Source organism: Lonchura striata, chromosome 9, assembly GCF_050655825.1.
Source record: "Lonchura striata isolate lonStrDom1 chromosome 9, ASM5065582v1, whole genome shotgun sequence".
NCBI classification, from domain to species: domain Eukaryota; kingdom Metazoa; phylum Chordata; class Aves; order Passeriformes; family Estrildidae; genus Lonchura; species Lonchura striata.
The window spans coordinates 1692515-1719524 of NC_140711.1; the positions used below are offsets into that span (position 1 = coordinate 1692515).

At 40.1% G+C, this 27010-nt stretch overlaps 1 protein-coding gene and 1 long non-coding RNA gene across 7 annotated transcripts in view; one reads left to right on the forward strand and one right to left on the reverse strand.

The window, feature by feature from the left end:
* The window catches only part of CLSTN2 (calsyntenin 2), a 350034-nt gene that overhangs the window by 170299 nt on the left and 152725 nt on the right, over positions 1-27010 (reverse strand). The window lies entirely within an intron of this gene.
* Positions 11392-23077, forward strand: LOC146766563 (uncharacterized). The gene is made up of 2 exons (XR_014957264.1): positions 11392-17797; positions 17911-23077. It is a non-coding gene; the product is annotated as an uncharacterized LOC146766563 (long non-coding RNA).

Below are 27010 nucleotides of genomic sequence, written 5' to 3' on the forward strand. Positions count from 1 at the left end.
GGTGTGATTAAGGAACTCAAAGAGAAGTTCAAGGAGGAGAAAAGTGAGATGAGGGAGAAGGTGAGGAAGATCAATGCAGCACCAGTGCAAGTATCAGGCCTCAAAGTCAGAGCCCAACATACCCCAGCTAGAAGGAGAGGGCACACCCCACAAGCTGACCTGTGGTTCTTTCTAAGTGACCATGGGGAAGACATGGGAAGGTGGGATGGGAAACCTACTTCTGTCCTGGCAGCACGGGTGTGTCAACTCAAGGAGGGAAACACTAACCAAAGGAATTCCAGTAAAGTGAAGGTAGCCTCAACCTCCCATGACTGAGCTGCCGGGTATGATCTGGCAGATCCTCTTGAAGGTACCTCTAGTATGTATACCCAGGAAAGAAATAATAACCAGGGTTAGAGGGGCCCTGCCTCTAGCCAGGGAGAGGCATGGGAAGACCGTATGTTTTGGATGGTGTGGATCCGATGGCCTGGCATGTCAGAGCTACAGAAATAGGAAGCCTTAGCTGATACTGGTGCAGTGTACCCTAATGCCATCGGGACATGTGGGGGCACTTGTTTCCATTGCTGGGGTGATGGAAGAATTGTAGCAATTGACCCTGTTGGGAGCCGAGGTTAAGTGTCACTGGGAAGGAGTGGCAAAAAAATCCCATTGTCACTGGCCTCGAGGACCTTTGTGTTCTAGGCATAGACTTCCTCTGGAACAGCTGTTACAAAGACCCAAAGTGTCTCAGGTGGGCTTTTGGCATAGCTGCTGTAGAGGCAGAAGACATTAAGCAATTGAACACCTTGCCTGGACTGTCAGAGAACCCATCTGCAGTAGGACTCCTGAGGCCGGCAGTATCGGACAAATCAAGGTGCTTTGATCCCATCCACAGAATGATCTGTGAGCTGGAGAGCCAAGGGGTGGTCAGCAAAACCCAGTCACCCTTCAACAGCCCCATTTGGCCTGTGCATAACTTTGATAGAGAATGGAGATTGACTGTGGACTATCGTGTATTGAATGAAGTGACTCCACTGCTGAGCGCTGCTGTGCTGGACATGCCGGAACTCCAGCACGAGCTGGAGTCCAAGGCAGCAAAGTGGTATGCCACTATTGACATTGCCAATGTGTTTTTCTCCATTCCTCCTGCAGCAAAAGGCAGGCCTCAGTTTGCTTTCACCTGGAGGGGTGTGCAGTACATCTGGAACCAATTGCCCGAGGGGTGGAAACACAGCCCCACCATCTGCCATGGACTGATCCAAGCTGCACTGGAAAAGGGTGAGGCTCCAGAGCACCTGCAGTACATCGATGGCATCATTGTGTGGGACAACACGGCAATGGAAGTATTTAAGAAACGAGAGAAAATCTTCCAGATTCTGCTAGAAGCCAGCTTTGCCATCCAGAAGAACAAAGTCAAGGGACCTGCCCAAGAGATCCAGTTCCTAGGAGTAAAATGGCAAGACTGACGGTGCCAGATTCCCACTGAGGTCATTAATAAGATCACCATGATGCCTCCACCAAGCAGCAAAAAGGAAACACAAGCTTTCCTAGGCACCATAGGTTTTTGGAGAATGCCCATTCCTGAGTACAGCCAGATTTGCTGGTAACCCATGAAAAGAACAATTTCCACTGGGGCCCTGAACAGCAGCAAGCCTTTGCCCAGATCAAGCAGGAGTTCACTCATGCAGTAGCCCTGGGTTCAGTCAAGGACAGGATCAGAGGTGAAGAATGTGTTCTACTCTGCATCCGGGAGCCATGGTTTGTCCTGGAGCCCTTGGCAGCAGGTGCCTGGTGAGACTTGAGGCCGACCATTGGGATTCTGGAGCTGAAGTTACAGAGGGTCCAAAGCCAAGTACATTCCCACCGAGAAGGGAATCTTGGCCACCTATGAAGGAGTTCAAGCCTCCTTGGAGGTGATTGGCATGGAAGCACAATTCTTCCTGGCACCCTGACTACCAGTGCTGGGGTGGATGTTTAAAGGAAAGGTTCCCACTACCCACCATGCCACTGACATGCAGCAAGTGAATTGTTCTCATCACACAGTGCGCCCGTACTGGAAACCTGAATAGCCCTGGGATTGTAGAAATAATTACAAACTGGCCAGAAGGTGAAAATTTTGGTCTCACTAATGAAGAGGAGCAGGAAGAAGTGACAAGGGCTGAAGAAGCTCCAGCATACAACCATCTACCAGCAGAGGAAACCTGCTTATGCTCTTTTCACTGATGGTTCCTGTTGCATCATAGGGAAGTGGAAAGCAGCCGTATGGAGCTGCACAGGACAGGTTGCACAAGCTACTGAGGAGAAGGTGGATCAAGTCAACTTGCTGAACTCAAGGCCGTTCAGCTGGCCCTGGGCATTGCTGAGAGAAGTGGTCAAAGCTCTACCTCTGCACTGATTCATGGATGGTAGCCAGTGCTCTGTGGGGTTGGTTGGAAAGGTGGAAAAAGGCCAGCTGGCAGCATAGAAGCAAACCAATCTGGGCTGCTGATGAGTGGAAAGACATTGCCATTTGAGTAGAGAAGCTACCTGTGAAAGTCCGTCAGGTAGATGCCCGAGTCCCCAAGAGTAGAGCTAATGAGGAACACCAAAACAATAAGCAGGTAGATCAGGCAGCAAAAATAGAGGTGTCAAAGATAGACCTAGATTGGGAACATAAGGGAGAGTCATTCCTAGCTTGATGGGCTCATGATGCCTCAGGCCATCAGGGCAGAGATGCCACCTACAAGTGGGCACGAGACCGAGGGGTGGATCTAACCATGGACAGTGTTTCCCAGGTTATCCATGACTGTGAGATGTGTGCTGCCATCAAAAAGGCCGAGAGTGAAGCCCTAATGGTATGGTGGGCGGTGGTCCAAGTACAAGTATGGGGAGGCCTGGCAGATTGACTACATCACACTGCCCCAGACACACCAAGGCAAGTGCTACATGCTGACCATGGTAGAAGCCACCACAAGGTGGTTGGAAACCTACTCTGTGTCTCATGCTATTGCCTGTAACATCATCCTAGGACTGGAAAAGCAAGTCCTGTGGAGACATGGCATACCTGAGAGAACTGGGACCCATTTCAAGAATGGCCTTATCAACACCTGGCTAGGGAACATGGCATTGAGCGGGTGTACCATATTCACTATCATGCAGCACTGAATGGTGAATGTTGAATGGTGCAATAGCCTCCTTAAAACCATCTTGAAGGCACTGAGTGGGGGGGACTTCCAACAGCTAGAAGATTAATTTAGCAAAGGCCACATGGTTAGTGAACACCGGAGGTTCTACTAACCGAGCAGACCCTGACCAATCTGAGCCCCTGGGGACAAGATGGAGATAAGGTCCCAGTGGTACATATGAGAGGCATGCTGGGAAAAACTGTTTGGGTTAATTCTGCAACTCCAGGAAGCTATAAGTGTAACAAAACATGTTTTGCATCCAAGTATAATAAAATTGGAAAAAAACCTGTTTCTTGCTGCAAGCAGGCAGACTTGAAGACTTTACCAGAACCTGGAAAGACAGTTTTTGTAACACCATGACTTAAAATATACATGTCAATACAGCATTTTTTGAACTTTACTGTAAATCATACTTAACATTAAGAAAAATTACAAAATAGTTCTCCTACAATTTCTAACATGTCATAACATTACATACTCTGGACACAATCAAAACCTCCTTGGAAAAATATTATTAATTGGCTTTATCCTAATTATTTAAAAGCTATCACATTTGTTCCACGCAGGATTGTCCTTTCTGACACTGCCTGCATTCCTGCCTCCCAAGGAATACTTTTGTTAATTCTAACTTTTTCTGCTGTGTGTGTAGAAGGTTTAGTAAATCTCAGCTGCAAAACAAATACCTATACATAGAATAAAAAAGACTTAAGACTAGATGCATAGACCACTTTCATCATGCTGGTAATTAAGCTGGTGTATTTCTAGAAACTGAAACTTGTTTTTAGTAAGTACTATAAACCTTTAGATTTTGTTTCTCAAACCCCATGCTATTCCAGCTAATTGTCTAGTCTGCTATCTGCTAATTATCTGCAAGTCAATAACTGAAGTTTCTGTCAACATGATTTGAATTTCAGCTATAAAGTAATGAAAATTCATTTCCACTAGCACACCTTAGAAATTCTTCCAATTAGCTGCCTTTTGTCCTTTATTTTATTCCTGTGGGATGAATACTTATAGTCCTAAACTTTATTTGTTGCTGCACATATATAACCAGGATTATTTTCCAAAAGCATATTAATGTTTTCTTTTTATAAATCACACCTAATCTATTTCCAATAGATATGCCCTTATAATGTTAAGCAATTAGCATCTTGAACACCATTTTGTAATAAAACTTAATTTGCAATAATTAGAATGTAACAAAAAATAAATAGTTATAGTTAGATACCTACAGGCATTTTGCTTGGATGATAAAATAAGGAAGCCACCTATAAATTGTTTCCTCTTCAAGTAAAGATTTAACACAGAGACTCTTCAAAATAATATATCAAGACAATATATTTGAAACTTTAAATACGATTAAATTTTAAGACAGAGTCCAAAACTGCAAACAGAACAAAAGCAGTTTTGCTTTTCCTTATTGCAATCATTCAGAAGTCTGAAGGCAAAATTTATAAGCTAATAACAAAAAAAGTCACTTTTTGGTTTTAGATGTCTCTTTTTTTTTTTTTCCCACTCATGTTAGATCTTGTAATGGCACAAGATATACAAAATAATTTGTAAAATATCTTTTCCTGTAAATATAAATACATTGGACCTATTTTCTTCTTCATTTGCTGGCTTTAGCTACGGGTCCTTCTGAGAGGACATTTTTTATGGAATGCTACTAAAGAAGACAGGATTCACTGAAGGAACAGCAGGCCTATCAAAAGCATTGTTTTCCAGGAGAAAGAAAATAGGAAAGAAAAGACTGGATAAACATTTTAAAGCTACTTTATTGGACATTAATTTTGCTCTGGTTTCACTGCATTAGATGGGGAGCCTTTTGATGCCATGTTAAATGTTGCCTTGTACAAGCACAGCTGAACCTGACTCCAAGAGATTTACCTGTGCATGGTATTTGTATAGACAGAAAATTGCACTAATGCCCACATTTGGTCAAGAAAGAGATGAATTTCCAGGTGCAAAATCATACAGGGTGGAGACCTTGCTGTTCTGTTTGTACACTGAGCTCAGAGGGGACAACAGAAGCATTCACAAACTTGAAGAGGAAAAAAAGGATTATAACGAACTTAGGTTTCCCTCTGATAAATTACATCTGATGCTTCAAAAGTAAGTGGAAGATTTGAAAAGAGAGCAAGCAGCACATGAGACTGTTCTCTTCAGAGACAAATAAGGACGTTCACTATGCCAGTATCTCAGTTCTGGGCAAAACTTTGTAACTTTGAGCTGTGAGCCCTTTATGTCAGGTCTCAAACAATAAATCATGAGCAGCCTGCAAACAGTGCCTCACTAAGCTCTGATAAATTCCTAAAAGAGTTTCTGGGTGGTTCTAGGTACTACACTAAATATTCCCCAACAGCAACTGTCATCTGTCATGGGACTGATTCAGTGCCATTAGAATTGTGGTAAATAGAAGAAGGGGAGAATATTAATTTGAAAGTTACTGATGGACACATATCTGGGTAGATCAGAGCTGGGAAATCACCAATCATATTAAATTTAACAAGAGCAAGTGCAGACCTCTCTACCTGGAATGGGATACTCCCAATTATACAATTGGAAGGACAAACTGGGGGACACTGCTCGAGAGCAGTGCCATGTAAAATATCTGTTGAACACAAGTCACCAGTGGGCCCTGACACAAAAGGGCCAACCGATCTTGCACTGCCAGCTGGTCAGGGGACACGACTGTCACAATCTGCGTTGCTGCAGCCACACCTCAAGCGCTGTGAGCACTTTTGGGAGTCAAAAAAGACAAAAAACTGTAAGAGTGTCCAGAGGATAGCATGACTGAAAAATAAAACAATATTTAATAGATTCTCATAGCAAAGGATTGTTTCTCACACTCTTAAGGATTAACATAACCCAAAAAGGAGTTTCCCACTTTTATCAGAGAATAGATATCCTCTGCATTGAAATAGAAAAGTATTTTAAAAGCAGAAGGCTTTAAACATCTCTTTATGTTACAGAATATGATGGCCCTCTGCTAGAGAAAGAACTATCAACAAGGAATTAAAACTGAAAATTGATTGGAAAGCAACTCTTGAAAAATACTACCTAAACAGCAAGCCCTTGATAGCAAGTTGACATTTCTAGAACACAGAAGAATCCCTTGAGTCAGAAATACTATAAATGTAATCACAAAGTCTCCTAAATTCTGCTCTGGGTGTTTTGAATGAGCAATGAAGACAATGTCTGGATGGCTAATCCAAGAAAGGCTGATCTACACATTCTGCTATGTCTGTTGTGCACTCTTAAAACATGAAGTACAAAAAAAATTAACTACCATTCTTCAGCACACGTCATCCTAAGATTGCAACAAGGTTTGCTCATATGAAACATTTTCACTGCACAGTGTCCGTGTGTCTTAGGAAATAAAGATTTATTCTCCTAGAGCTGGTGCAGTCAGCTCTAGACTAAGAACTGCTAGGGAGCCAGGCAGCTACTCTGGCAGAAATACAGCCCAGACTGAAGTAGCAGACCAGGGTAATACACTCTAGCAACCAAAAAAGCTTAGAATTTGTTAATCAGTACATATCTATCTTTAGCATAGCCCCTAATACCAGTGTGGATGAGAACTGGATTGGATCATAATCATCTGACTTTCAGGGATAACTGGTTTTCCCTTAGACATTGTCCACACACAATAAGTAAAACTACACTTTGTAGAAGGTGGTGATCAAAAAATTAAAATGAGAAACAGCCTTTTAATGTGCCATGCTTCTCATGTCCTGGATTTCAGGTAAAGACCATGAAGCTGTGGGTAGGACTGAACAGTTGTCCGAGATTGAGAAGCAAGATGTTTTCTATTGCCATCTGAGTAGCAGTTGTCTTCTGGCAGTTTTCCTTATCTCTTGTTAATGGTCCCATCAATCACATGGCTTAGAGATAACTCCCTCCAGAAGTCATTTGCTGTTTAACAGGTGATCAAGGACTCACCCCTGACTCAGAATGACATCAGCCCATGGTGAGATGCTCTGCCCAGGGGGGAGGAGCTAAGCATTCCCACCTAGATATATCCTGGGCTTTTTTAGACAGAGCAGCAGCCTTCCCACAGGTTTCCAAGAGGACACAGCTGGGGTTTTCCACTAGACTGACTACACCTTTTCCACAGGACCACTGCACAAACAGCAACCACATCTGCCACTCCCGGAGGACTGCAGCCACTCCAATTTGGACTGCTACCAACATGCTGGCCAAAGGGGTGTCAGGTTGTATTCTGAATTTGTCAGTGGTCTTCCTTTTGTATTGTTGCATGTATTTTGTCTCTTTACCCTTTTACCAATAAATTGTATTTCTGACTTGGAGTCTCTCACTGGTTTTGCTTTGAAACCAGAACAACAGCACAAGAATTCAGGGTGGGGGAAAGGTGGGCATTGCACACAAGTTGTGTTGTTAGAAGTTTTATCCATGCTTGATAATGCACTAAAGCTCCAAGGAAGAAAACAGGATGTATATCACTTTTCTCCAACTGCTTTTAACATTTGGAAATTCCTCCTTTTCATTAATTACATAATCAATTTGTTTCTATTGGTATCTTAATCTTCCTCAAAGCCATTTCACCCCTTTTGGGAGCACCAGCAGAATATTGTACATCTTAGTGTTTTCACAGAGCCTCAGAAGATGGTCCTGGTCCTTCTGAGCTGAACTCACTCCAGGCTAAGTACTGCCGACACACTTTTCCACAAGATTAACCCCAACACAAGTTTAATTTCCCACATTTTCTAAGGTACAGAGAAGTGAAGAGTGTGGAAGATAGGCAGACAGAAAATTGGTTTAGGCTAACCTGGAACCTTACATTTGTCTTCATGTCCTTTTCTCAAGACTCTTTGAGGAAATCAACAATAACTTAAGTATTTTTATACTCCTTCTACCAATGAGCCACAAGGTATTACAGCAACCCAATTTCTAGGTAGATCTGCAAAACGTGATACTAAGGTGAAAAATGTATGAACTGGCTGAGGTCAAAGACACAAAGGAATTTTCATTTTAACTGGTTTCTTCCCTTTAAAGGCCTGTTTTCAGATTCCACCCAATTTCAAATATACTACATAGTACGGAAATACAACTGGGAATGTTCCTGAACAAATCTTCAGCACTTGGCCATCTATACTGTTGATAATGCCTTTAAAATATAAATCATGATACAACAAACATTAGTTCCTCTAAGGTTCTCTTAAAGACATTATCTCACACAGCCCAGCAGGGTTTAATTTATCTCAGTCATATTTTTAAGTTAAATCACAGTTTTGTCAAACGTGCCTCCCAATCAGGACCTTAGATTACTAATTTAATTAGTTAGAGCCAGAAACAAGACTCTTGGCATTCCAGTTATTACTTGTTTAGGAAATTGATATTGGCATTTTCTACATCATTTGCTGTTTCTCCAGTGAATTACTTTCCTGTCTTTGATTCTCCTAAAGAAATTTCAACCTTGTGGGAGAAAAAAGTAATTTAAAAACCCGGTAAATTTAACTTTAGGCAGAGCCTGAGCTTCCTGCTAGAATTAATGTACCTATTGATCTATTAAAATAATAAACTAGAACTCACAGTCTATCACAGAGAAGAGCAAGGTGTTTGAGGTCAAACACCAATTTATCCTTTAAAGGAGGGGGTATAGGGTTTCTTAAACCATATATAGGTTAACCTGCCAGCTTTCCAAGACAGGATGAGAAGAATAAATAGGAATAATGTCCTATGGAATATACAGGGAAACAATTGGTCATATTAAGCCATTTTTGTTTACACAAACTGTAATAACACAGAGATGATGCAAAACATTCATTTGTCTCAGAGACACATGCTAAACCGCCTAGTGATAAGGTTTTGGTTTTTTTTAGACCATGTTAGTTAGCAAAGTTTATTTTAAAGTAGTCTTAATTCTGCAATGTACCTTCTGTGAACTTTTGTCCTCTTCCCCAATCCTTCCTCAATATAGCTGCAGCTATTACACAAGTTAGGAAGAAAAGGTCTGCTTTAGATTTTCAGTATCAAAGACAAAACAAATCAATTCTAATTTTTCAGGAGATGAAACCACTGATGCAGAAGGTCATTAAATACTGTCTGCTTTTCAGCGGCACTGGAGCCCAGAATAAAGGATCTTACAAAATGACGATCACTGAGACTGAGAGGATGAAGAGATAGGAAAAGTTTCTGCTCAGGAGGGGGCACTAAATAGATTTACAAAAGGGATATCCTCTTTATTATTCCCATATTACTGATTATATCCACTGAGTACCATGGTGCTATCCCAGTGATACAAATTCTAACACAGTATAGGAATTTATGACCCAAAATTTCAAAGCAAAATTAATCTTTGCTGCCAGCTGTCCTCCACTAGCATCATTATGTACCTGTAGCTTAATTTCAAATTTAAAAAACCACTAACAAACAAACTATTATTTTCATTTCAACCAATTCAGTCATGTTTGTTTCTGGTACTTATACTATGGAATCTTTATCACAATAATTACCACAAAAACATATTCAAAATGACCAAAATTCACATATATTACTATGTCAAATGGAAGCAAAAAGCATATTGCATAGATGAAACCCAAAAGCAATATTAAACAAAAGAGCAGAAAATCTGAAATTGGCATCTATGATTTAGGCCTGACATTGGACCACAATCTGCAAAGATGGCTCATAGCAATTTACACATTAATTCTTCCTGCATCATTTCGAAACCCTTATTCGCATAGCTGCCATCCCTTAGTCTTGTTGGGTGCTTCATAATGTCCCTGAATTTTTCTTTCCGTGATCAAAACTGCTTGTGTGAATATTAGATATTCATCACAATTTTAAGTCAGTCTTAAAATATTGGTTTGTTTTACTTTCCCTTTTTTGCTAATTTTCTTTCTCTACCTATTCTCTTTCCTTTTATTTTTTAGTTGCCTTTTGCTTAGCAAGTATTGGGTTTATCCAGACAAAATAATTTTTCACTGAGCTTGTGACCAATGAGGCAGTCAAGAGCATTGACATAAACATTTCAATGTTCAAGTTTGTCAGGTCACAAAATTCCTGGTAAGACTTTGAGCTGAGCCCATGTTTCTGCAGAGGCAGTACAACAACAAAAGGATGAATGAAAAACAAACAAACAAAAAGGACTTTTTTCACTTATTCTTGGTTTCCTCTCCTCTTTGCTGCATTCATCTCCTTTTCACATAAAAGAAGTAGGCTTGACTTCAGTAATAGCTTCTGCCCTTCTCAAATAACTGTCTCTATTAACTCTCCCTTAGCCAACCATCCCTACAAGGAATGTTTTTTTTATCTCAAAATAGATTGTGTCAGTTGTGTTTTTTATTATCTCAAAATAGATTGCATTGTTACAAACAGCAATTCCTTTTTCTCCTGTATCTTTGGAATACATTTAAAAAACCTGCAATTGCATTGCCCTTAGGATTAAACTGTCCACTGTACACTCCAAACTGCAAGCCCTGCTTCGCTGGCCAGTGGCAACGGTCTTGCTCTGTATTTGTACTCGGTGTTTTTTCATCCAAAACAATGTGGCTTCTCCAATGCAACACTGTGTAAATTAATTTGCAATGTCTACACATTTAAACCAGGTAACCTGGTTTATTTTCCTAAACTCACCATACTCCACACACTGAACACAGAAATGGATAGTCCAGTATCAAGTTGTCTTACATAAATGCTTTAGCAGGCTCATTAGTCAATACACACATTCACTTCCAAAGTTCATGGAAATAATGTGAGAGAACTGATTCTCTGGTTCTCAGATGTGGAACTAATAATAAAGAGTATAACTGAAACCAGAGTTGTTAACAGAACTGTAATTAGGATTTTAACAATTAGAATTACTATCTAAATTTCAACATCTTTTAATGGTCATGTTAATTAGGAGAACATTTTAAGGTAAGCAGTACCGTATGCTTTCAGTGAAAAATTGTTTTGTGAAGTTATACTGCCTTCAGTATATTACACACAAGCTTGAACAGTAGCCTTTCTAAAGCTACTTGCATGCTATCAAACTTACGTAATATTTAAAGCTTTTTAAAATGTAAAGAAGAATTTTCACAGGCTCAATATTTAATCAGTGCTGAAATCTTGAGAGTTACCCCTGTATGAAAATGTTGTCTGCCTTAGTCGCTCTGAAACAGAGCCCTGCCCTGAGCACAGCTGCTCCCTCAGTTGGAGATCCTGTGCAAACTCCACGTGAGTGCACACCAAGACTGCCCCACACTGCTCTGGGGTTGGGGACATGTCCCAGGTCATACGTGGCACTACATCCCTGACCTGGCCAGGGTGCCAGGCCTGGCCATACCCATTCAATGCCCACTGGCCCAGCCTGCATATAACTTGGACTTGCTTGTGTTGTGAGAAAGGCTGCGGCACACCCTGCCAAAGGCCAGATAAAGTGCAACCACTGCTCTCTGCCTGCCCACAAACCAAGTTATTTCACACCAGGGAAGGCAGCAAGGCAGGACCTACTCTTGGTAAGCCCACACTGACTGTGCACAATTGCCCCTTCTCTTTCAAGTGCCCAGAAATGCTCTGAGAGGACTCACCTTATGCTTTGACCTGGGACAGACCCTGCAGGGAGTTACCTTCTGCTACCTTGGGACAACAGCACTTAGGCCACACTTTTCCTAGGAGATAATTTAATTATATACATATATATACATATATATATATATATATAGCTGAACATGGCCTGTCCAGCTCTGAAATCAGATTCAAATCTCACAGAGGCTGAAGTGAGTGCTCAAGTAATTTGAATGGAGTGATCGAGTCATTTGTGAAATGATGAAAGTTGTTACTGCATTAAGTGACAGGACATCTCTATTACTTGCTTCAGATATATTAAATATTTTTCTTAGCTGAATGACAACATTTTGATTCTTGTAAATATACTTCAATCAATGTGATAAGTATAAAAAAATTAAATTAACTTTATTATGATAAGGTTCTTTGGAATGGCTAAAAGCAAAATGCAGATCTGTCGTCTAAGACAATTAGGAAACATTTCTCTTATTCTAACTACTTATGTGTATTTTGTATAAAAGTCACATGAAGATCACCTGCCATTTCACAATATCAACATCCATCAAATGACAACATTTTCCATTATCAACTGCTTGTTATAATGGAAACAGAGTCCCTGAAATACAATGTTCTAGAAAGATAAATTACTCTCACTTTGAAAATACATGCCCTGCTTCACCTCAGTGTTTATTTCCTATGAGTGCCAAAGAATGCTGAGACATTCATCCAGAAGTGGGAGGACATCATCCTGTTGCAATGTTCTGTTCTGATATTCTCTCTTAAATAATCCAAGGTCTATTATCAACATCCTGGATCTACAAAGCTTCATCTTCTAGTACGAGTACCATATACACTGCAATCAGTCCTGGTGGATACTCACATGATGGAGCCTTTTTGAGAACCTTGAAAAAAGCTTCACTATTTTGTGGCCTTCTGTCCTTAGCTCTGAGACACTGAGTCACTGACTGAGCCCAGCAGGGAATCTGAATCATTTATTCAAAAAAACGAGATTTATACAATTTATACAATTTTTCAAGGCACAGTATTTCCTTACACTGTAATTCTCACTACATGATCTATCCCATGTTGCCACATCAGCAACATTCTTTCTTAATATTCTTCTGTGGGGTGATCATGTGCTGTTCAGGGGTCTGTCAGCTTCTATCAGGCTCCTCTCTGCAGGGCTGTCATCTGGTATCTCCTGCCCACAAGATCAGGCAGAGACAACTGCTCTGTGCTGCCATGTGCCCCTCTCTGCTGCCGGGTGCTTCTGCAGGTAAGCCCACAGCTCAACTCCATCCCATCTCTTCCCATAGTTAACCAATATCAAATGTGAAAACAAAAAAAAAAATGGGGCACACATATGTTTTTACTGTGTGATTCAAATAAGGGTCAACAGCAAATTTTTAATTAGTCTGGTAAATTTGATTTTTGAAGGCTTATGATTGTGCTCACTTTAAGGTCTTGAATATAAAAAAAATAATTTTAATAATTTTAGTTATTTCAGCTCAGAAAACTAGTCTGTGAATTTGCAATTGCGCTCCCACCTGCAGAGATATAAGCAAAAATGCAAGCCTTTTGTAGAATGAAGCAGTTAGCTGAATTCTTTCCTCTGATAGAGAATATAACTAAGACAAAAATACTGAAAGTTTGCTCAGAGTGTATAACATCAGCATTTCAACTTCAAAAAAGGCCTCTGACTTTCCCTTTCATACCTGTCACTTTCAGATCCAGAGAAATTGGCCTAAACATTCTTCTACCCCCACCTATTCAGTCTTGCTGCAGGATCAGGGTCACATAGATACATCTGACTGAAAAAAAAAGAAAACCTTTATTCCACCAGATGCTGCAAGAAAAATATGTTACATCTCCTTGATGTTTATCATCAAATAGCATCAGGAATAGAAGTGGATGGTTTTTGTCACATAAAGGATATAACAGCATCCTAGGTGTGCACTGCCTTTTCATGTTTTTCTCACCACAGAAGCCATGCAGATTTATTTATGCATGCAGAACTTAGAAACAATAAACACAAATTAGATTCCCAGCTAAGTCACTAGTAAAATGAAGACACAGGAGTCAACATCTATTTAGAAACATACAAATCAAATACTAACAGAGAATACTAGGAAAAATATCTTCATCTCCCAGTGTTTTGAACTTCAGAGAATTTTCCCTATTCTTTTCTGCATTATAAATTCCACTCTTCCATGTCCAGTATCATGGAAGTGTAGAATAGGTGTCTTGTCTCTTAAGTTTTAGTTGAAAACAAGCTCCCAAACCCACTTTGAGCCTTTTTCCTCTGATTGGTCCTACTTTGGGGTTGAAGCTTCCTTAGTTGAAAAATTCAGTTTTTAAAGCATTCCACAATACAACTATACCACAGTGAAGATTTTATTTTTAAGGTTTAACTAATATTCACCAGTTCCTACACCAGCGGAGTTTCAGTCTCTAGATGCTTCCAATCACTTTGTTTCATACATTTCGAACACAGTCAACCTGGACAATTTCCAATTAAAAATAAAATAATAATGTGAATTTTATGTTCACCTAAGACCAGTGGGAAAAAAAAAAAACAAATCAGGAAAACCAGAATAAAACCAGGGAAGATGCTGCCACTGAAAGCAATATCAAAGTTTTTGCCTGACCTGGAAGTATTTTAAACATATACATTTGATTTGATGTGCGCATGGAAGTATTTTCGGTTCCACAGAATCTCTTTAAAGTTAATATAAAACTTGGAACCACTTCTAGGTTTCTGGACACACAGGAAAGTGTTTATATTCCTCTTTCTGCATTTGGCAGGGGAAGTCCTCAAGAACTATGGTTTGGCAAAAATAAGAAAATGGCAAACAAAGTATTGATGTTGTCAAAGAAAAGAAGGGCCTAAACAAAAAAACAAACAAAAAAAAAGGCTGCTGCATAGAACACCAAGATCAAACTGATGTTCCAAGTTCTACATGACAAACCAAATAGAGAGGAGAGGCCACGCCTTGTGCTTTGTGTCGTGAAATATGCAGCATCCCTGCTACTAGCGAATCACTGGAGATTCTGACATTTCAAAATCTGCTCTTCAGCGTGAACATTCTTCATAAGATTTACAAAATAGATATAAACTACTGCTTTTTTCCTTATGACTTCTGTTGTGCTTCTACACTCACAGTACTTACTGTCATTTCAACTTTGTTTACCAACTTGCCCCACAAGTAAGTCTACACCTGAAGAGATCTACAAGAAATACTAAAAAGAATTTTAACAACCTCATCACTGATACACCATATTTGCTGGATGGACAGCATTCAGATACTTTCTACTTTAAAAGTCAGATTTATCCATAACACTTGCTTATTTTCCCTGACACTAACAGTATATATTTAATTTCCTAGTTATTTTGAAAACATACAGCCCCAACTGTTAAGTTGTAACATCAAGAGCATGCAATAAAGCGTCTTTGAAGAAAACAGCAACACATTTTTAACAGGAATACAAAAATCCAAGCTTACATACTTGGTGTTTTTTTGGGCTTTTTCTTTAAGCTACTAAGTTTTACAATTTTAAACAGTAAAACTAAGATTTAAATAAAACTTCATTAGAAGTAGGACACAGTAAGTAAATATAAGTTAGGACAACAGGATGCTTTAACCTAAGGCACCTTTCACATAATCTTAAAACAAGTTAAGATTCTGCAACAAAGTACATCTAAGAGATCATTAAGGATTACGTCAGCATCATTCTACATTTCACTGAAATGCAGTCACCTCTGGGATAAACACAATCATCAATTTAAAGAGTACATGCTCTGCAAAGCAGTTAAAAGAAGTTTCCAAAACTGCTGAGACACAGCAGCAAACTGAGCTTATTTGGCCTACCATGTACATCCTTGAAAGCCTCAGCACTGATTAAGTGTGGTAAATTTGTGTTTATTGGGCAGATTCCTGGGACAGCAGAAAGGAACTAACAATGGGGTTCAGTTGTGGCTTAAACCAGGGGGACATGAACATCTCTGAAACCAGGAAGGACTGAAAGCCCTGAGCACCTCCAGCTGTCATACTCGGTGAGGAGATTATTAGCATTATCTAATACTACTACACATTATCAGCCGTGTGTAGTTCGCCTGGGGAAACTTCGCCCCAGGACTTTGGAACGGAATGAATCTATAATTGTCTGTATCAATGAAGCATGTCCAGGGCACAAAAGTACAAAGGTATGTGCAGAAATACTAGGGCTGGAAATAGGTATTGTATGACCCCTGTATCTTTACCTTAAAAGCAATCAAAAACCCAAAGGTGGCCCTTGTAAATCCCATTCTCCTCTGCTACACTGAGAAACCACCAGCGTCCAACTCCTGACACACAGTAAATATTTATATAAAATTTCATTAGAAATTCAAGGAATGCAAATTGTAAGATAAATTACAAATGTTCCTCCCTAATTTTAAAGTACCACGCAACAGCACTATGAATTATATGGGTAAATCTGGGCTATAGCTCAAGAAGAATATACAATATGTTTACATAATTCTGTTCAGATCAATAAGGCTTGAATAATAACTAAACCCATAAAGACATAAAGAGGCTTCAGGGAACCTACTTTCACTATTAAGGAATTGCCTTTGCACCTAATTGAAAACATACAATAGACAAACTATTACAATTCTGAGATCCATGTTTTGTTATATATTTAACATTTGTAATGCCTCTCACAAGTCCAAAATTAATAATTGATGATCCATTTGGAAAATAACCTCTAAAGTGTCTAAGATATGTATAATTTGCTCATACAGATCTATTGTCTTTTTAATGAAGTATTTTCTGAAGTGCCATAGGAGCATCTTAATTTCATGTCCAACATCTATTCTCTGAAACTGAGTAAAGCATTAAAATCAATAGGATTAAAAATATATAGATAAATAATACCTCTTACACTGCTTCCTGATATTAGCAGTGTACTTTTAGCAGAGAAGTGCATTAAAAGAGGTAGGTTACAAATAAAATAATTACGATTAATAGTTTTAATTGTTCAGTTACATATTCCATTAGGGCTCCACAAAGCACACTTATGCACAGCTGAACTGAACCTAAAACTCCATTCTGTGTTAACCGTCCTATTTTTCAAGGTGATTTTTTTCTTAAATTAGTGCCAGGATTAATTTACAGAACAGGACTCAGAGGAAGAAAGTCACCCCCTAAAGAAACCCAAACATTTGTTTCCACACCTGGATGTTCTCAAATTCTCCACAACTCCTGTAAACTACAACCATTACTACCATTTTTCCTCATTATAAAGGTAAAAAATTGCCACTAAGTATGGTCTAGAAACTCAGCAACCTCATATATTTTGGCTGTTTTGCTTCTTCTCATCCTAAAGATTACAACTTTTATTCTTCCCCAGCTCACATTATGTGTTTGCTTATAGCAATCTGAGCATGTTTTCCTTTAAGTGCCTTTTATTGAGCTTTACCTCACAATCCAGGCAGTCACTTCCCCTGTGTAGGAAATTTGCTTGTTTGTGGCTGTGGCTGCAGCTGCAGAGTTCCTGCCCCTCCTGCCTTACTGGGTTGTTCTGTCCACCCAACACCCAGCTCATGACAGGGAAGCAAATCAGCTCCTCACCTGCTGCCTACAGCCAGCACCTGAAGGGTCTTTTTGTCAATCAGTCGCATGATGAGCCACATGCTGATCTGTTTGAGCAGCCACATGCTGCTGAAACTCAGGTTTCTTACAGGAAGCCTTTGGGCCTTGTTTGAGATACCATCCCTGGAAGTACTGCTGATGTAAATCTCCCCAATTGCCAACTGACAACAGGCAAATATTTTCTTCCTCTTTTCCTTCCCAGCCCTTCTTGCTTCTGGACTGGGGGAGAGGGAAGCCTCCTCTCTTCCAAGTCCTCCTCCAGCTCAGATTACAAATACTCACAGAGACAGGATTGTGCCAGGGGACAGCAGCATCAGTCCAAGGTGATCTTTGCCAGGTTTACTCATGTTTACAGAAGTTTCTAAGGGACAGGTTGTGGATTTTAACCATAGAAAACTTACATACAGGCAAAACAAAGCACTGCTGAGCAGAGCTTGCTCAACCTATGCTGGACTTCCCAGATCCCAGTGTCCAGCTGGAACAGAAGCCTGCACCAGCAGACTCACCATGGTGAGTGTTTGGGACCCAGCACCTTGGACACAGACTACACTGTCCTGGGCAGGGGGCACAACACTATCCATACTCTCCCATAGTCCTGACTTTCAGGTCCTTCTATTTTCTAGGATAAAGAATCTCCTCAGAAAGACTGCAAAATTCAATTCTATGACATTTTTGAAGGATCTTGGGATGGCTCTAACTTCAGCCATGCTACATCTTGAAAAAAACAATGAGCTACTGTCATGTTTGACTGCAGATTCCAAAGGGAAACACTGCACTGGATACACTCAATTTAAATCAACACGTACATTTTTCTGTTCAACACCATGGGCTGCAAAGTTTCAAATGTTCAAAAAAAACCTAGTTGTCAGATTATTCAGAGGATATAGTGGAGCATGTCTTTTATAGTTGTTCTGCATAAACCGCCACAGACATAGCAGGCCATCACATTCCAAGAAAAACATCTCAGTACAAACAAGACTGAAACAAATAGTCAAAAGGAACATCAAAGAGCAAAGCAGCAAGAGTTTGCTCTTCTAAAGTTACCAGTTTTCATCACTAAAGTTGGAGGGATGAGAGACAGAAGAGGAAATGCCAGATGCAGTCATGTAAACCAAGCTATGGATCTGGGAATGTAAGATGTCTAACAAACACTGCAATTAGCAGAGAGACAAGTAATGCTGACTGAAATATTAAATCTTTGTCTACTTTCTACTGTTACATTAAATGTTAGTATCTACTCATGCTATCACTGCAGGTGGTTACGAGTTTATTGTAAAACAACCCAAAAAACAAAACCCCACCACCCCCAACAGAAGGCTAAGTGTTCAGACTGTAAAATGCATTTCCCTGAACTTCAGTTAAGTTGATAGAAGAATGCTTTACACAAAGAATGTTCATAAATGAACCTGACAGCTTTGAATTTTGGCAGTGAAGAAAAGCACCAACAAGGTCTAAAGCTGTCAATTGATTCTTCAGAAACAACTGCAGCATCCCATGAAGTCAATACATGCATTCAATATATACACAAGAATTATTACAGAGCACCTCAGGATACCTTCCTGTCTAGTGCACAGAATTATTTCAACATTAATTTTGTTACACATTATTAGTATTGCAAGAACACCAAAATTATGGTCACTTGAAATCCCAGACAGAATTTCTCATGGTAGATTTAAAAGCCAAGTTTTCCAGCATGCACAAAAGGCCCCTGGTTCAACACGGTGTGGAAGCTCCAAGTCTCTTAGCACCCCCACACAGCTGAATCGCTGCTTCTGTTGTTGCCTAAATCAACATAGCAAATGGACTGCAAATTGCATTCAAAATTTTATGATAATTTTAAACAGTTCTCCCTCCTCCTTCCATTAAAGATGAAAGTACTTAAAAATCTACCACACAGCTCTTCTCCTTAAATTATGTTCATCTATAACCTAGGGCTGGCGAGATGAAGAGAAGCCTGCAGAAAGTACAAAGTTATGACACATTTCCCTGGGCAGCCATTTAAAGGTTCAAATATAGCACTTCATCCATTTTAATAACAGCTTTAGGAAATTGAAGTAAATGTAAAAAAAAAAAACCAACCTGTGCAACTTTCAAAATTGAACTGTCTCATAACCTTCAAAACATTACTATGAAACTGCTATGTTACTTTTTACAAGAACCACTCCCTTTCCTCCTTTTAATCAACCTAAATAAAAGCAAAAATAAGGATGAAAAAGAAAATAGAAAAATGACACACATTAAATTTCCCTCACTTTTACCCCTTGACTCCTTTTGTGCTTAACACATTACTACTGGCTACTTTCTCATCTAAGAACAGCATTCTCCTGTCCTTAAAATGACCTTGTAATAATTATGTTATATTTAAAGCTCCCTGAAAGACAATGATAGTTTTTCTTTTACATTCATACAGCTAAAATAATACAGCAGATCTGATTTTCTCCCACATTTTAATGGGGAAACAATCTACTAAGAGAGCAGATTACAAGAATTGTTCAGGGGAAATGCTGAGGGCAAGCACTCCTCCTGAGCTTTACCTTCACACAGAACTGATAACGTCTGGGGGCTCTCCACACAGCTGACCTGCCCTTGCTCCCAGCATCTCCCAGCCTGGCTGAACTGGGGGCTGCTGGCACAAACAGTAGCCAGGGAGCCCCTGGGCACTGTGGTTTGGCCAACTTTGCCCCACACTCCAACTTGGGGCTGCTGCTCCCCAAAGGAAGAAGTATCTAGAAAATAAACATGAAAATAAACTCCCTGTCACGGTCTGATGTTACCGCAATGCCAGCGCACCCATGAAAATATATTTTTCTCAAATGACTGCTGTGAGATGGGACCAGAAACAGAGCAGAGCAGGCTCAAGTTTAAAAATAAAGAACTTTATTGACCTGCAACTATAATAAAAGGAACACAGAATTCAGAATGAAAACTTTCCAAAACATTCCTCCACCCCCCACCCAATTTCCAACAAAACACAGTGAAAAAAACCCTGGCTTCCTGATCAAGTTACCACTCCTCAGATAATCAATTTTCAGTTCATCAAGGGAGAGAGTGGTCTCTCTTGCACCAGACTTCCCCAGGAAACACAATTGCAACCTCTTGTGTTTCCATGTCACACACAGCACCACCCAGAGAAAATCTGTCATTGTGACATCCTCCTTCCATGTACACCGCTCTCACCACCATGCATGGACATACTGCTCACAGGGCTCCTTTAAGGATGCTTTGCCAAGGACCAAAGAACAACAGATTCTCATTTTGGGACAACAGTTGCCCCCATTTTCTCCTCCCCTGGGGCCAGGCATCTCAAGAACAGAGATCTTCTTCTTCTTCCCTGAAGACTGAGGGAACCACCACACCCTCCTCATCTTTCTCTGTACACTCCACTCCTGCACATAGCATCACTGCAGCAGGTCACTCACTCCTGCACTCTCTTGGCTCAAGTCATTGCATCCCCCTAATGCAGTCTCTGTGTTGAGAATTGGTTTAGTCTCTGGCTATACAAGAAAATTCCAGCCTATCTCAGGCCCCAGGCCATCTCTCTTCTCTTTCAGATCAGGGAGGATTAATGCTTCACAAAGCTTTCTTTATCCAAGAAGGGGTTAAAAGTCTCAGACTTCCAGGATGACTGAAATCTCAGCTGCCCAGGACTCCCTCAGCTGGGCACCTTCCCCCTCCCCTTTGCTTTCTCCTCTGCCAGCAGTACATGATACAAATTTCCAGGTGGCACAGGCTCTCTGTCTCTCTCTCCCTCTGAGAGGGGGAACAAAGACATCTGTTTTTTGCACCCTTCCATCCTGCAGGGGCCAGCCTGGTTCCAGCCCCTTCACGCCCGGCCTACCTCTCCAGGCTGCAGGGCTTCCCCTCCCGCACCCAGCCTGTGGCTGGGCAGGGGAGCTCCGTGCTCTCCCCTGACCGCAACAAAAGAGAATTCCCCTCAGAGCTCTCTACCTCTAAACCCATGTGTTCTCAGAGGCGTGTCCAACGCCTTCAGTGGATACACCAGGTGTCAAAATCTGACCACTGACTGGTTTAACCATAACTTGCAAAGAAAACTCACTTCCTTATCAACTTATGACACTCCCCTATCCACAAGATGCTGCAGAGAAGCCCAGGTTCCTGAGGTTCCTTGTACATTGTGTGACAAGAAAACTCTGCCCCACCCAAAGACCAGAGCCCCGGCTGTGGGTAATTGGGTAATTGGATAATTGCCACCAGCTGGCACTGTCCAGTCGCACCTGTACCCCGGTCTGCAAAACCTCCAGACCCAGCAATGTGTGGCACAATTACTTCCATTGTAAACACCTGTGACTTAATAACAGTCTGCCCAGAAAACAGGTGATAAGAAATTCTCAGAAAGCAAGTCAATTGAATTAGCATAAAAATTCTGTTTGCTTCATGTGCTACATCAGTGCTTTTACAGCAAAGCCAAAGATCGTTCTTCAGGTAACAGGTATGAACCTGGTTGACATTTCCAAGCAGGCAGGGGGTTAAAATATTTTTTTTCCAACTGAATGGGAACTAAGAATTCAGCATTTATTGTAAATGCAGGTGAACCCAATGGGAAGAAGTGACGATGTGTGACTCAGTTCAGAAGGCTGAATGATTTCTTTATTATAACTATGCTAAAATACATTAATATACGATATAAAGGAAGATACTAAAACCACATGCTACTTTCTCTAACTATTATATCTAACTAATTCCCAGCTCGTGACCCTATTCTCTAGAGTCCAGACACAGGTGGGTTGGATTTGCCATCAGGCTCAAACAATCTCACCAGAATCCAATCAAGCAATCATCCCAGGTAAACAATTCTCCAAACACATTCCACATAGAAAAAACAAGAAGCAGAAATAGAAATTGTCTTCTCTGTCTCTCTGTGCACCTCTATAAAAAATCCTGAGAGAGAGAAATGTGGTTGCCACAAGCATGTACATTTTGCAGTATCCCTAATTTATACAGCATTATTTGATAGCATGAAATGGCAAGCCAGGAGTGCCTTAATCATTGCCGTGCATGATGGAAGCCATGCAGGACAGGCCCAATGCCACCAGCACTGTGCTGACTGTCCCCACAACCAGCCTGCTATGGGCACTCTGCTTCTGAAAAGGTCCCAGGTGCTGTCAAAATGTAACATAAAGATTCTTTAACTGACTTATGTTTCTGAATGGATGAACCAAGCAGAATGGTCCCATTTGCTTCAGAATTAAATTAGAATTGAAGATATGGCTTGAGGTCTCTGAAACAGTAGTTTTGCAATAGGGAGGTCAGCATAGTTTGTGAATGTTGAGGTTCTCCAACTCTTAAGTCAGAATAATTTTATATATTACTACAAATACTTAACAGTTCCCTGGAAAATTAAATTAATTTCTTACTCCTCAAATATCCATGTATCACATACCTCATACCTTTGGTTTACTCTGAAAAGACCCAAGTATACTTTACAGCTTCCAGACAGGACATACACTGGGATATTTATTTAATTTTTAGACCTGCAATGAACAAATATAAATTGAAAAGAAGCCTGAATATTCTAAATAGTCTTCATTGGTTTAATATTTTTAAATTTTTACACCTCAGTGAAATTTGTTGCGTAAGAGGAGAGAACCCCACAAAATGATCATGGCTGGAATAATTTCACACTGTGTCAGCAGTACTTTGTTAAATGCCACTAAATCAGGTGTGCAGTGAGGCAGTATTAAAAGGGCTTAGATGGCTGGCTGGCCAAGGCAGTGCTATTGCTGTATAAATGATCCTAAAGGTGTAGATGTCGTTCTTTTTTTATCTATTCCTGTGTGCTTGCCCTTTAGGACACAGACTAAGTGCAGTTGCTGTGTTGCTGTGGCACAGGACAGGTTCTGTAGTGCCTCCACAACAAATTCCAGCTGTCTCCAGCTTCCATACAGTTATAATCACTTCTATGAGCAGGCTAGATGGAATCTCCAATATGTACACAGGGTACACAACAAGGGGGCATTTGTAGGAAAGGGTCTTTGTTGGTTAAAGCAATACCTACAGGTTTGTTAACACTTGCATGCCCCTTCCTCATTGTGTCAGTCTGAATGTCAGTCAAGAGAAATATTTTCTAAATTTTTGTACCACAGACCTAAAAAGTACTCTTGTTTAACAGATCTGTGCTTTTATATTGAGAGCAATTTTGTACAGACAAAATGTGTATCTCTCGCTGCAGCTCTAACTTTAATGATGGTTTAAAGGAAGGTGGGTAAATGGTTGTCTTTGCATTCATTGTGTACACCAGCTAAATGAATTTAGCTTGAATACCAAGTTAAAAAAAATTACCTCTAAAATAGACATGGTGTCCTTCAGATGACAAACAAAGCAGTGTAGAAAGGCAGCAATTTCCAATGAATTGCCTCTAAAGCAGATAGTTCTGGCATGTATGAAGGAACAGGCCTTGGTCTCTGATGGAGCTTAATTTGCTTTTGCTTACTGTTCAGTTTCATAGCAATGATTTATCCCACACTCAGAAATGTTCTACTGAGGAAAAAACCATGCCTTTTGGCATCTAAAGACGCCAGATTACCTCATTTATATGGACAGTCCTTCCTCACAATTACTTATGCAAAGACTAAGTAGCTCTTTTCTGTATAGTATAAAAAGGGCAGGTGCCTTTTCACAATATGGAAAAGGTTCTCACTTTTGCACCTGCCATAATTCAGACATGAAATCACAGAATAGCTGACAAGACTGTTAGCAGTCTCTTTAATATATTACTTGCTACATCAGTGATGTCATCAGTAACTGTCAGGTGTTGAGTGTCAGGGCAGGATGAAGAACTTCTCTCCCACACCAGGAATGCCTTGGTACATAGGACAGAGTGCTCAAGCAGAAGCTGAGTGCTGGAGTCTAACCTGGCCATCTAACATGAAAAGTTAAGCAATTCTTTGTTGACAGTCATTATTTCCATAAGTTGTCGAAGATATAGAAGACTCCAACGCCTAGCTGGAATAAATAAATCAATCAATAATAGTACTCCTGTATTTCTCTGGCCTCGTGGCATCATTGCAGGAACTGTGTGTTACAGGACACAGTGCTCTCCTCCACACAAGGCCCTGAGCTGTGCCTCCCTGAGGCACATTTGCATTTGAAGGATCACCAGAACATGGCTGTGGCAGGGTGCTGACGGGACTTCGGACTTCTGAGGAGGAAATCACCAGAATTATCTGACAGCAATTCATCAACTCTGAGCTGTTAATACAGTGCTTTTGTGACTGCATTGCTCAGTCCAGCCCTGATCGGGGCTCTATCCCTACCTTCATGTAATAAAACATATACACGCTCCCAATGCAAGTGGAAAAGCTGATAGGGGAAAATATTGGTTTTATTTTAACACTTACTCCAGTTCATTTAGTGGGAAATAATGCTGTGCTGAACATATGCTGCAGACTTTGCCTTTCTATTTTCTGCTTGTCTAAATTAATGTCCTGGACACTGTGGCAGCTACACAGCTTAGATTAGGCCATGCCAATGGCCTTCACTAATTTAGGATTTTCCACACCTTTTGCTTAAGGCCTATCTCCTTTCTGCTATATGTTGCAGAGGAAAGAAAACACAGGTATTGTGGGGAACTATGTGATGTGAGATTTCTCTGTACCTAAAGACTCCTGCCTTTTCATGCACTTACAACTTAAAATAAACATTCTCATTATTTTAATTTGGTTGAAGCAACCAAACAAATAACTTTAAACTGACAAAGGGATGTGGGGAAAAAATCTCCCGTTCTTCAAATGTGTTTCCAAGTCATAGTAGAGATGCTACAAAGTCACTTCAAAAGGTCCATCCATCTTTTGCAGCATTTGTTAAACTTGGATTCATTCCTGTGACCATTAGAGTTTTCAGTTTGATGCCTGTCAAGCATGGTCTTGGTAGAAACATCACTGTAAACACAAAAGGCTGAAATTTCCAAAGCCATCCGGAAACCTAGATTGAATATTTTAAAGCTACTTATTGTCGCTCAGGGTAAATTTCTTTCAGGAAGCCAACAAGGGTTTTAATGCGCTTAACTGCCTCTGGCTACATTACTAATCCTTCAAGTTAAAATGATGGAATTTCATTTAAACCCGTAAGATTTTGTGATTTCTGGCCTAAGATGCTCATAGTAACAATGACTTGATTTCATTACAAGAAACTTAGCCTAAGATGGCACAAACAATACAAACCTTTAGTAGTCCTATTTATATTGAGTAGGTTAACTGACCTTTTTATCACGCATTAAATATAATACATATTTCATATTATTGTGATTAAAAAGTTTTAGGAAATGAAAGCAGATATCTGCATTTTTAATGACACTAAATGTGCATTTCAGTTCTGCCTGTCAGTGCTCAATTAATTCAAAAGGGTCTTCTAGAAGATACAAATAATAATCCCAAGACTAACAAAGTAGTGCCTTTAATAAGGGCAGATAATTTGGTTAATTTGACTCCCTATTTAGGCAGAAAACTGGACTGTTCCCAGGACTGTGCCATTATAAAAGCAAATATAAATCTGCTAGAGATCCCTATGTAGAGTAAGCACAGAATGAGAGGGTAAAGATGCTTGGAAATTAATCTCTTCAGGAGCTCTAAAAAAATGCTACAGGAAGCAGGAGATGTTGTCTGAGAGGCCTGGATATGGGGACTTCTGTTTTGTCATCTGCTGATTCTGCTTGGTTTGTACCTGTGCATCAGTTATGCTCTATTTTGAAAAAGATGGTGTTTAAGGTGATTTGGCTGTTTGTCACAGGCTCCAGGGAGGGTTTAGTCACTGATGTTGTGATTTCCTGTTTTGTTCCCTGGGAAACAGTGATGCAGTCTAGAAATTTTGATGATTCTGTGGTTTGTTTAGAAGAGAAGTAGCATAGCCAAAACTTGAGAAAATAGATCTAATCCGCTATTCTTAAAATACAGTGCCATTTGTCAATGAGGGGTGCAGGGCCATGGGGACAGTGTCCTGTAATCCAAGTATCTTCATGATGTTATGTTATAAGGCTTTTTACAGGCAAAAAAGGGGAGGGGGAACAGTTGGTCTTATCAGATTTTTAAAATCTTTTCTCATTCCAGCTCCTTGTTATTCTACCAAAGTAATTTATTGTTGTTATTTTGGGGAGGGTGATACTTCAGCCAGTTTCAGACATGTTAACTGGGAAGTGGGACATTTTAGGAAACAATGGCTTATCCTCAAAATCTGTTCCATGTGAAAGATTAAGCAAGTACTAGTGCCAGGGACTAGTGCCTGACTGAAAACTAGTCAGGGTATTAATACCTCTTAAATGGCCTTACTGCTGAAGTTCCTACATCTTCTGTTATTCCTCTTTGCTTTTAACTAATGTCCTCTTGTAAATGTCAGTCTGAACAAGAGGACAGTAGTGTAATATTCAGTGTGATCTATATCAATAGAAACAAAAGGAAAACCTCCTTCACTTCTAATCAACAGAAACAGAAGAAAGATGGTGGTTTACACAACTCTAATTAGAATGGTATCAATGTTTTACCTCTTCCCTCTATAATTTTCACTTCACCATTTTATTGCATCTTTCTATTTTCTGCTTGATTTTTTTCTCCAATTAAATTTATTTTCTGTTTTATCCTTCAGCTACATCTATAATTTACAATATTTCACTCCAGAAGCACAATTTCTTTGCCTTTCTCTATTCTCTTCTTGCAGGTTTAGTATTAGAAATCCTAAGAGGAGGGGAAGGAGTATAACAACAATATGAGGCAG